Genomic DNA, 10,042 nt, shown 5'->3' with positions numbered 1-10,042 from the left:
GGCTTCAATCGCTTCTTACTGAGCTTCGTTTCATGTCTTCGGATCCTCCGGTCATTTTCTGTGACAATTTGGGTGCTACCCATTACTCGGCTAATCCCGTTTTTCACTCCCGTATGAAGCATGTAGCACCCGCTTTTCATTTTGTTCGCGAACGAGTACAACTTGGCACTCTCCGTGTGCAACACATTTCGGGTACTGATCAGTTGGCTGATTGATAAGTAGCATTTTAGTCGTATTTTACCCCTCATTTATAGCTTATTCCGACTCGATTTTGTGTGCCTTAATCGTTAAATAGCTCATTTATTTACGAATTTATAATAATTAGTTGCATTAGTTATATTTAATAATTAGTCGGATCTTAATAATATTAATATTTAATAATTCGGTTTTATTTGTCGCGAATAAATATATATATTTATTAATGTATTAGTTTTACCATAAATGTTATATAAATAATGTCTTGCTTTTGTGTTAATCGATTTTGTAGGAAACGGGTTCTTGAATAAAAGAGAATAAATGAACAAGATGGGTTGAGACGGGTGAAAGAGAAAAATCAGAACAAATGAAAACCAAAATGAAAAGTCAACCAGTGACTTAACATTTGGCCGTCATCATCGTCTTTCATCAATCTTCTTCAATCCTCCCGTCACCTTCACCATCACAATCCTCCATAAATCCTGCATCATTAATTCACTCCACCTTCACTGCTACCATGACCAAAACCCGACATCACCGCACCTTCTCATCATCTCCACCATCATCGTCCTCAATTCAACCTCCATTAAACCCGACTGAGCTCAGTCTTTCACCATACTACTCCATCACCATGACCATTCCTCAATTCATCACCTCGTCATTTCAGCCATCATTCACACCGTTAACCACTCACACCTTCATTTCTCCTCCATTCTCTATTTTCACTCACCATCACCATTAACAACCACCTCCATCACCCCTCTGCATCAATGCGACACCTCCGGCAACAACAAGCAAGATCGTCACCAACTTGCATCAATTTTTCATTCATGTGCTCTTTGCCGGTACCCCGGCAGTCGACTCCCTCAACCGGCAGAACACACCCAATTTGCTCTCTTTTTGTGAAGGCCTCACTACCGGCATAGGCACCGGCAGCCGGCCAGCCGGCACAACGCACCAAATCAACAATTTCGCATCAATCTTTGTCTCCTCTACCGGTGCCCCGGCAGCCGACAGACCGGCTTAACGCACACCAAGTCAATTTCTTCCCCCTGCTTCATTGCCCTCGCTACCGGCATAAACGCCGGCCGCCGGCGGGCCGGCAGGACACCCACTTGCTGCGTTTTGTTCCTTCCGTCATTTCCCCTTTCCCCTTTTTGTTGTTTTGTTTGTTTTGTTATTATTGGGTGTATGTAATTGTGTCGTGTGTCTTTAGAATTATTAGGATTATTATTATTATTATCATTATTATTAGTAATTAGTAATATTATTAATTAATAAATTAGTATATAAGGACACATTACCCATAACACATTAGACAACACACTAACACATTACCACCTTCAATTTAGAATAGAAATTCCCTAATATTTCCCTCATTTTCATTCAATAAAAAGTTGTAATCCTTCTTTAATTATTAGCTTAATTCTTCCTTTGTTTATGCAAGTTTTTCATTTTCTCAATAGTTTACATTTAATATTTGGGTTGTATTTGGAAGACAAGAAGAAATTCATCTTCCATTATTATCCAAGTTGGTTCTTTTCCTCTTTATTGGTATTAATTCTCATCTTTTGTTTACATTTACTTCAATTGTTTACATTTCTTATGTTGTTTAATCATTATTCATCTAAAGTAGTAACCTTTATCATGTTTACAATGTTTACTTGTGTTTTGTTGCAATTTATTGTTGAATTCTCACCCATGAACATGTGTGAGTAGTCTAATCTAGGGTCTAGGGGGAATTTGGGTAATTAAGGGGATGAATTTGGGTTGTTAACCTTTTGAATTGGGTGATTATGTGGTTTCTACTCTTAATGCATTTGAAGTGTTTGTGGAAATGCCTCAACGAAAATTGGACATTTCATTAACATGTTTGGCTTACCTTGGTGCATTGTGCTATTAGATAGTTTTAGAAGTGTTTATCGATGAGTTTTAATGAAAGTTAAAACATTTCTTTGATGCATTCGATCCGTCTTGGTGCTCATGCTATTGGGTAGTCTTTATGCTTTATTTGTAGCTAGTTCATCTCGATCAAGTGACAACTTATTGAGGAGCTTAAGGTGACTAAGAAATTAGTCTTAAACCCTTAACCACTATTATTACCCTTCTCTTGTTAGACCTTGTTTCTCCCCCTAATTGCCCTTTGTATGTGAACCCAAAGACCTTAGCCTTCCCTTATTAATTAAAAAACAATTTCATTTAGTTTAAATTTTATATCTTATTGCATCTTAGTTTACAGTTTAATCAACCTCTTACTTTTGTTTGACTAAAATAGGACTTAAACGGACTAAGTATACACCCCCGCCATCTTTGTGTTCGACACCCGAATAAATACTACTTTTAATTGGGTTTATAAATTATATTTTTGATTGGGAAGTGACGACAAATCCCTATATCACTGATGTTCTCACGAAGCCGCTCCTTCGTTCTCGTCATCGTTTTTTGCTTTCCAAGATTGGTCTCGCTTTCGGCTCGTCCATCTTGCGGGGGCCTGTTAAGGATATTACCTAAATCTTGTGTCTTGCCTTATTTCTGTTTTCCATATATTTGTCTCTTGTATAGCTTTCCTTATTGTTGTAATTTCTATATTCTTAAGATTGTGTCTTGGTAATTAGGTTAGGGTTTAGCTCCTTTGTTATGTATATATATAGCACACAATTGTAACAAGTTTATTATTCAATATAATTTCCATTAACATTCAATCTTACATACTCGGCTTAGTAAAATAAATGTAAAGATTAAAGGATGACATAACGAAGGTGCAAGGGTAAGTTGCATTATTTGAGCTGAACATTGATAAAACTAACCCGATTTGAGTATCGGACATTTGAGCATGAAGATTACTCGGCTTAACCAAAACCCAGCTCATACGTACTTTAGCTAAACCATATAATGTCTCAACTGGAAATGACCTCTTAAAGCCGCCTCACCTGAATATGATAAAAATTACAACGGAAATTATTCATTTAATGTTACACTCAATATTATCTCCCTAGGATTAAGAGAGCAACCATCGCCCGAATCAAACCTTACCGACCTGGCTCATAAGCTCTTGCATAGAAATGATTCTACTCGAGACTACTCGTGAGTCGTGGCCTGTAACTGAGAGATGAATTGATAGCTAACTCAAACCAAGATTGACATAATCCAAATTGCCCCGACTCTAATCAAGCATGTTCGTGTGCAACAGGATTGTCCGTGTCGATTTCTTTGAAGTCCCGAAATATCAGACAAAATACTACTCACACCTAAGAAATGGTACAACTAACCTACCCCTCATAACTAAAGCAATGGTACGTAAATCCGTCTACGGAAAAGTCACCTTTTTTCTTCCTCAGCTTGACTCATAAACAAAACTCCTAAGTTGTCCTCGTAGAGTTTGAGAGAAAAATTTGAAAACACGAGAGTAGAGCTGGGCATCAGCACGGGCTGACCCGGACCCGGCCCACCTTAACCCGTTATTTTATGCAACTTGGCCTGACCCGGCCCGGCCCGGCGTTAACCCTGGCCTGGCCGGGTCCTGAAATTCTAGTCCGGCCCGTCCCTGTCCCGCCATTTTAGCAAAAATAAAAAATAAAAAAATAAACTATATATAATGTTAACGTGTTTGAATATCAATATAATGCTTGTAACTCAATTGGTAAACATGTGGTCAATGATACTAGCCATCCCGCATTCGATCCTCATTAGCTGCAGATTCGAACCTGCGTTAACTACCAATATACATGCGATGGTCGATTCTTACCACTAAGAAATGAATATGTGAATGCTACTTGAAGATGCAAACATTTATTTGTACCGTATGGAGAAGTATTTTCTTTTCTTTACTTTTTTTTTTTGTTTTTTTTGCATCCAATTAGAAAAAAATGTCTTTATTTTTTATAAGAAAAAAATCAACTACTTTCTTAAAATTATATTATTTTTTTTGTATAAATACAAAATATACCGCTAATAAAGGGACTATTTTATGAATCTCGCACAGGGCCCCCGAAATGTCAAGGACGACCCTGCCCAATGTGCACACATCCCTCTAAGGCTTTACGCCCCAAGAGGAGAACCATGAGACGAGCCTAAGATCAACCAGACTCGGAGACAACTTCCCACACCGACTCCGAAATACTATGGAGAGGGCCGGGGGAATGAGAAATATAGCAAATTAACTCATAAGTTTGATACTATGTGTAATGGAAAATGAGATGCCGATACCGGGTGTTACTCAAATTGAGCGACACCCGGGGTATTATTGGAAATTACTTGAGTATTTTGCTTTACCTTTATCGAAATTCGAATTTCAAAGTAATTAGTTGCAAAGGGTAGTTCAGGAAATCAACAATAATCATTAATTGTAACAACAATTGATAATAATAATTAAAAAAACTGATATTGAAAGATATGCATGCGTTTTTGGTGGAGCAAATTAAGTTCATCACCAAAGTATATGCATATCTATATATGAATAATGAATGGTTCCAAATTACTGGTATTAGCACATAATCACCTTAAGGTCATGATGTTTGTGTATTATGAGGTGAGATACATTTGAAGAAAATTATCGTAGGCTAATTGTCCTTTAACAATATTCTCTGGCAATCATCATTTAACAATTGAATTCTCTCCTTTTTTTCCTTAAGGTCATGATGTTTGTGTATTATGAGGTGAGATACATTTGAAGAAAATTATCGCAGGCTAAATGTCCTTTAACAATATTCTCTGGCAATCGTCATTTAACAATTGAATTCTCTCCTTTTTTTCTTATATTGATAAGACGTATGAATGTATGATATGATGAAGATAAATAAGTGTTTGTTATGATCTGATGTAGACAAACGTATGACTAATTTGATGATGATAAACAAGCGATTGTTATTATTTGATGAAGATAAACGTATGAAACTATGAATGTATGATTAGGCCATGTATAATCTAGTTTTTATTAGTATGTTTTATACTGTATTAATTTATGAATATAATAGATTGTGAATTACAATTTTATCCCTATGATTTTGGCGCAAAAACGAAAATTTATTTATTTATTTTTTTTCCAATTTTTTTAATTAGGGTGTTACCGAACTCGGTAACACCCGGTGTCGCTCTATCACTTCCCATGTGTAATTAAGCTCTTTAAGTTCTACATGTAGCAAATTGACCCCATAAATTTCTCTATGGGTGTAAACAGCCACATATCTTATTTTTAAGAATAAAATTTATTAAATTAAATATTTTACTATTATTAAAAGTCAAAATTATTGATCAAATATAAATATTAAAATTCATAATTATTAGAAAGCATGTTCAAATATTTTTTTTATTTATTTTGGTGAAAAAAATATTCAAAGTATGAGAATTCTTAATGAAGGTATAATGAGCAATTACATCAAATTTGTTTAAATTAAATTTTGTTCACATTTTTCATTGAAGATGTAGAAATATATTGTATTTAATTTTTAATAGATATATTTAAAATAGTTTTTATAATAGATAATAATAAGTTTATGTAAAAAAATGGTAAAAAATTTAATTTGTGCTTAATTGCACATTTTTGGAAACTTATGAGGCTATTAATTTGCTATAACTGAAACTTAAAGGGTTGATTCACACATACTTCTCCGTCCCGGTCATTTGTTCTCCTTTGCTTTTGGTACAAAGATCAAGGAAAAGGGGGGGGAGGGGCCAATTACTAAATGACAAGTGGAATATATTGAGTGTGAATGATCAAATTACTCATCAAATTTATTCTTAAAATAGAAAGGACAACAAATGACTGAGACACCCTAAAATAGAAAAAGACTACAAATGACCGGGACAGAGGGAGTACAATATAAGTTATGGGGGTATGTAATTTGCCATCCCCGAGAAATGGGAAATACATTGGATGTATATATTATTTCGCACCTAATATTTATGTGTATTTTTTTTGAGCATTATAAAGTTATAAGTTATATTTTAGTTTTTTAACGTCAAAACTCAAATTATCGATCTTGTAATGTTATTTTTGAGTTATACTATAATTTTTTGAGTTTAATGTTTAAGTAAACGAACTCATAAACTTTATTGGATAAAATTCATAATCTACTCCGTCCGTACCACACCAAAGGTAACGTAGGGAAAAATGAAGTATTTAAGAAAAAGTGGAAAAGGTAAGGGTAAAGAAGGAAAAAATAGGTGGGGTATGTAATTGTGGGTTTAATTGTGGGTTGGTAGGTGGGGGTATGTAATGGCATTTTGTGTAAATATCAAATAGGTATAAGGATAACTTGGTAATGTTGTGGGCCAAATAAGGAATGTTACCTTTGGTGTGGTACGTCCGTTTATAGTAAGTGTTACCTTTAATCTGGTACAGAGAGAGTATAAAATAAAACTGAAAAACTCTATTTCAAAGCTCAGAAATTATACCATCACTTGCATGACATCAGAAATTCAGACGTATAGGAAATATTATAATCACGTTTAGTTTGTGACTTAGATTGTTGGCTATAAAAAGATAGTGAAGCTTTGCATCAAAAGCACACAAACAAACAAACAAGTTATAATCACGTCTAGTTTGTGATGAAGAATATGAAGGCGATAAGTGTGATGGCATTGTTAGCATTAGTAGTGCTTCTTGCCATTACTCCGGAGAAAACTGCTGCAATACGTCAATTCAATGATAATAATAATCGTCTATTCAATATTATGCTTGATGATACCGTTCTTCACCCTCTCACTTGTAAGGGAATGTATGATCATTGTAATCATAACTCCGATTGTTGTGGGAGCTGTCTTTGCCTGCATACGTACCCGGATGCATGGATATGCCACAGACCGTCGGAGTATCCTAAAGGTTGTTGAATCACCAAATTAATTATATAATAACGTGACCATTTTTAAATGGGCACATCGGACTATAAAATGGCGTAGTTCGCTTCATCAATATTATCCTTCTTGTTTTTATTTCTGTTTTTAATTCTCGATCCAACTTCTTAATATGTGTATGGTTATGATTGAATAAAAGGTATCACCCTCTGTTTTTCTTTTAGTAAATTCTATCATGTTTTGCATAAATTCATGACTTATATTTTCTCCGTCTCAATGAATTGTTTACGTATACTTTATACATATTATATGATAAGGGAAGTGAGAAGAAGAGAATGGTGGTTGTATTTCATTATTTGGTGGTCGGAGTTAGGAGAACGGAGACGACGAATGTACGTTGTCAAACACCTAAACATGGAACCAACTTCTCGCTGTCCAGGACAGCGACATGCTATGAAATTCAAAAAAAAAAAAAAAAAAAAATCGGAATTGATGACGTGGACCCATTTTTGGTAAATAGTTTGAAACCCGCCCTATTTTGTTAAATAGTTTGGGTTTCGACCCTAATTAAGCAAAAACTTCTAAATCCCGTCTACGGAAAAGTCACCTTTTTTTCTTCCTGAACTTAACTTCCGTTTCCATATTTTAAGCAGGGCGGATCCAGGAATTAACTAGATAGTGGGCTAGGAAATTTGCTCATTAATAAAAAAATAATTAAATACAATAGTATTTAGATACGGTGGCGACGAGGTGGTTATGTTAGTGGTGGTGGTGTCTTGATGGCGGTGGTGTCGTGGTGGTATCGAGTTTGCAGATGAAAAACAAATGATAGTAAACACCATAGAGATAATGAACAAGCAACATGGAAGTTTGACGTACAAGGGAAGGAAGTGTCCAACAAAAGAAGAATCATTAAGTATGATAAAACTACTTTTACGTAAAAACAGTGCTTCGGTCTATATCCGTGACGAAGGTGGCATGACGCCTGTGCTTAGAGCTGCGACTGCATCTTATGTGCATGCTTTTTTTTTTTTTGATGAGAATGAACGATAACATTAAACACAAGAAGGTTCAATACAAATTAGGGGGGAGGGTCCGGGGATAAAGGAGTACAAACATGAGCAAGATCCGAATTATACAAAGATAAAACAAAAGTAGGTGGTGCTACATCCCAGCTAAAGACGCCCCCATTAGAGCTCGAGTCATGTAAAGCGAACTTGGAAATGGCATCCGCAACATGGTTAGTCGATCTTTTCTCATAGATAATGATCGTTGAAGGTGAGGCTTTTGAGAGATCCCTGCATTCTAAAATGATGTTAGTGTAAGGCCCACAAGGAGCCGAGTTTCCCAAAATCGCATTTACCGCAAGTGAACAATCAGAACTGACAATAAAATTTCCAATGTTTGAGGCTGCAAAGGTAAGACCATTCTTAATCGCAAGAAGTTCGGAGATGAAGGGGTTAGGGGCTAACAATCTGATGGACCAACCTTTTATCCAAACACCTAAAGGGGAACGGGATACACACGCGAGACCAGCTAAGGAGGAAGAAGGACAAAAGGCCGCATCGACGTTGATCTTAGACCAACTAGGCGGGGGAGGGGCCCAACGGTTTGGGTAAAAGGATGTGGCGGGTGCTGGACAGAGAGTAAAAAGGGGGGTGGGCTGGTGGTGTGTGGTGTGCAGGTGGGAAGCAGGCTGAGAAGAAGTGGGGGTCTGGACAGGCAGACCTGTGTGCGAGCAGAGAGGGGTGTGAGTGCATTGGGCATTGCTCCATTGAGAGGCAAGGGAGGATGAGTGAGTGATCCAAATGGAGTCAATAGGTAGGTTAGAACCCGAGAAGATGAAGTCATTTCGCCTGAGCCAGAGGCGCCAAGTGAGGAAGGAGAAGAGCGTAACCCAAGACTTGTTAGTAGAAGTGCAATTTTCCTTAATCCAAGGTTGGAGGGGGAGGGAGTAGAAATTATGAGGGAGGGTGTAATTATCCCAAACAGAAAGGGCCCATGCAATCACGGAGGATGTGAAGTGTATTTTCTTCTAACGAAGGGCTAAGGCAAGCTGTGCAATGTGGTGAATGGATGACACGTCTTTTGTAGAGAGTGAGGTTATGAGGTAATTTGTCCCACCAGGATAGCCAAATGAAGAGTTTGATGCGGGGTTGGGATGGAATGTCCCACAGCCAGCTCATGTCAAGCGGGGGCAGAGGATGATGCGGGTCACCAAGGATGTGATTATAAGAAGCCCCAATTGAGAATTTGTTCTTGGAGGCGAAGGACGAAGAAATGAGGTCAGGAAGAGAGGTGGAGGGGAGGGGGATAGAGAGGATGGTTTTTGTGATGCAGGGGGGAGGTCATATTCAAGAGAGTCAAGGTCCCACTGACCGTTGTTGATAATTGTGCACAGCAAGTCGGTGTCGGAGGAGGGGGAGAGGGGTCCATGAAGGCAATTTCTTAAGGGTCCGAGAGGGGACCAATTGTCGTGCCAAAGGCGGATGGTGAAACCATCGCCGATGGACCAAGTGAGGGAGGGTTGGAGAAAAGACCAACCGATGCCAATGCCCCTCCAAATGTGAGATCCACGCCTAAAGGAGGGATGGGTAGGATCAGAGTGTAGATATTTACTATGCAAGGCAATGGAGGTGAAGTTGCCTTTGAGGCAGAAAATCTTCCAAGCAAGTTTGGTAGAATGGGCAGCATTGAGAGGTTGGGCTTTTTTAATTCCAAGTCTGCCATTAGCTTGCGATTTAGTAACAAGGTCCCAGTTTGAGAGGTGTAGTTTGCGGGAGGAGAGGCTAGACCAAAGGAAGGATCTATTGGTTTTGTCGATGAGAGAAGAGATAGAGGAGGGGAGGTGGAGGCATTGCATGAGGTGGGATGGGATGGCATTAAGGGTGGATTTGATGAGGCAGAGTCTAGCAGGGCGAGAGAGGAAACTCGACTTATGTGCATGCTATTCATGCTATAGTAAGCGAATTCCCAGATTCCGCGGAAATGCGTGATTTTTATGGTCAAAACTCAAACGATATTACATTTGGTTAAAATTCAAGGACGATACGAG

At 37.7% G+C, this 10,042-nt stretch overlaps 1 long non-coding RNA gene across 1 annotated transcript; it reads left to right on the top strand.

The window, feature by feature from the left end:
- Positions 1-520: 520 nt before the first annotated feature.
- Positions 521-4,669, top strand: LOC141602428 (uncharacterized). Its single transcript, XR_012524439.1, has 2 exons — positions 521-1,749; positions 4,178-4,669. It is a non-coding gene; the product is annotated as an uncharacterized LOC141602428 (long non-coding RNA).
- Positions 4,670-10,042: the final 5,373 nt, after the last annotated feature.

Source organism: Silene latifolia, chromosome 9 (assembly GCF_048544455.1).
Source record: "Silene latifolia isolate original U9 population chromosome 9, ASM4854445v1, whole genome shotgun sequence".
NCBI classification, from domain to species: domain Eukaryota; kingdom Viridiplantae; phylum Streptophyta; class Magnoliopsida; order Caryophyllales; family Caryophyllaceae; genus Silene; species Silene latifolia.
The sequence above is the reverse complement of the archived record's forward strand: the minus strand, read 5'-3'. Positions and strand labels throughout refer to the sequence as shown.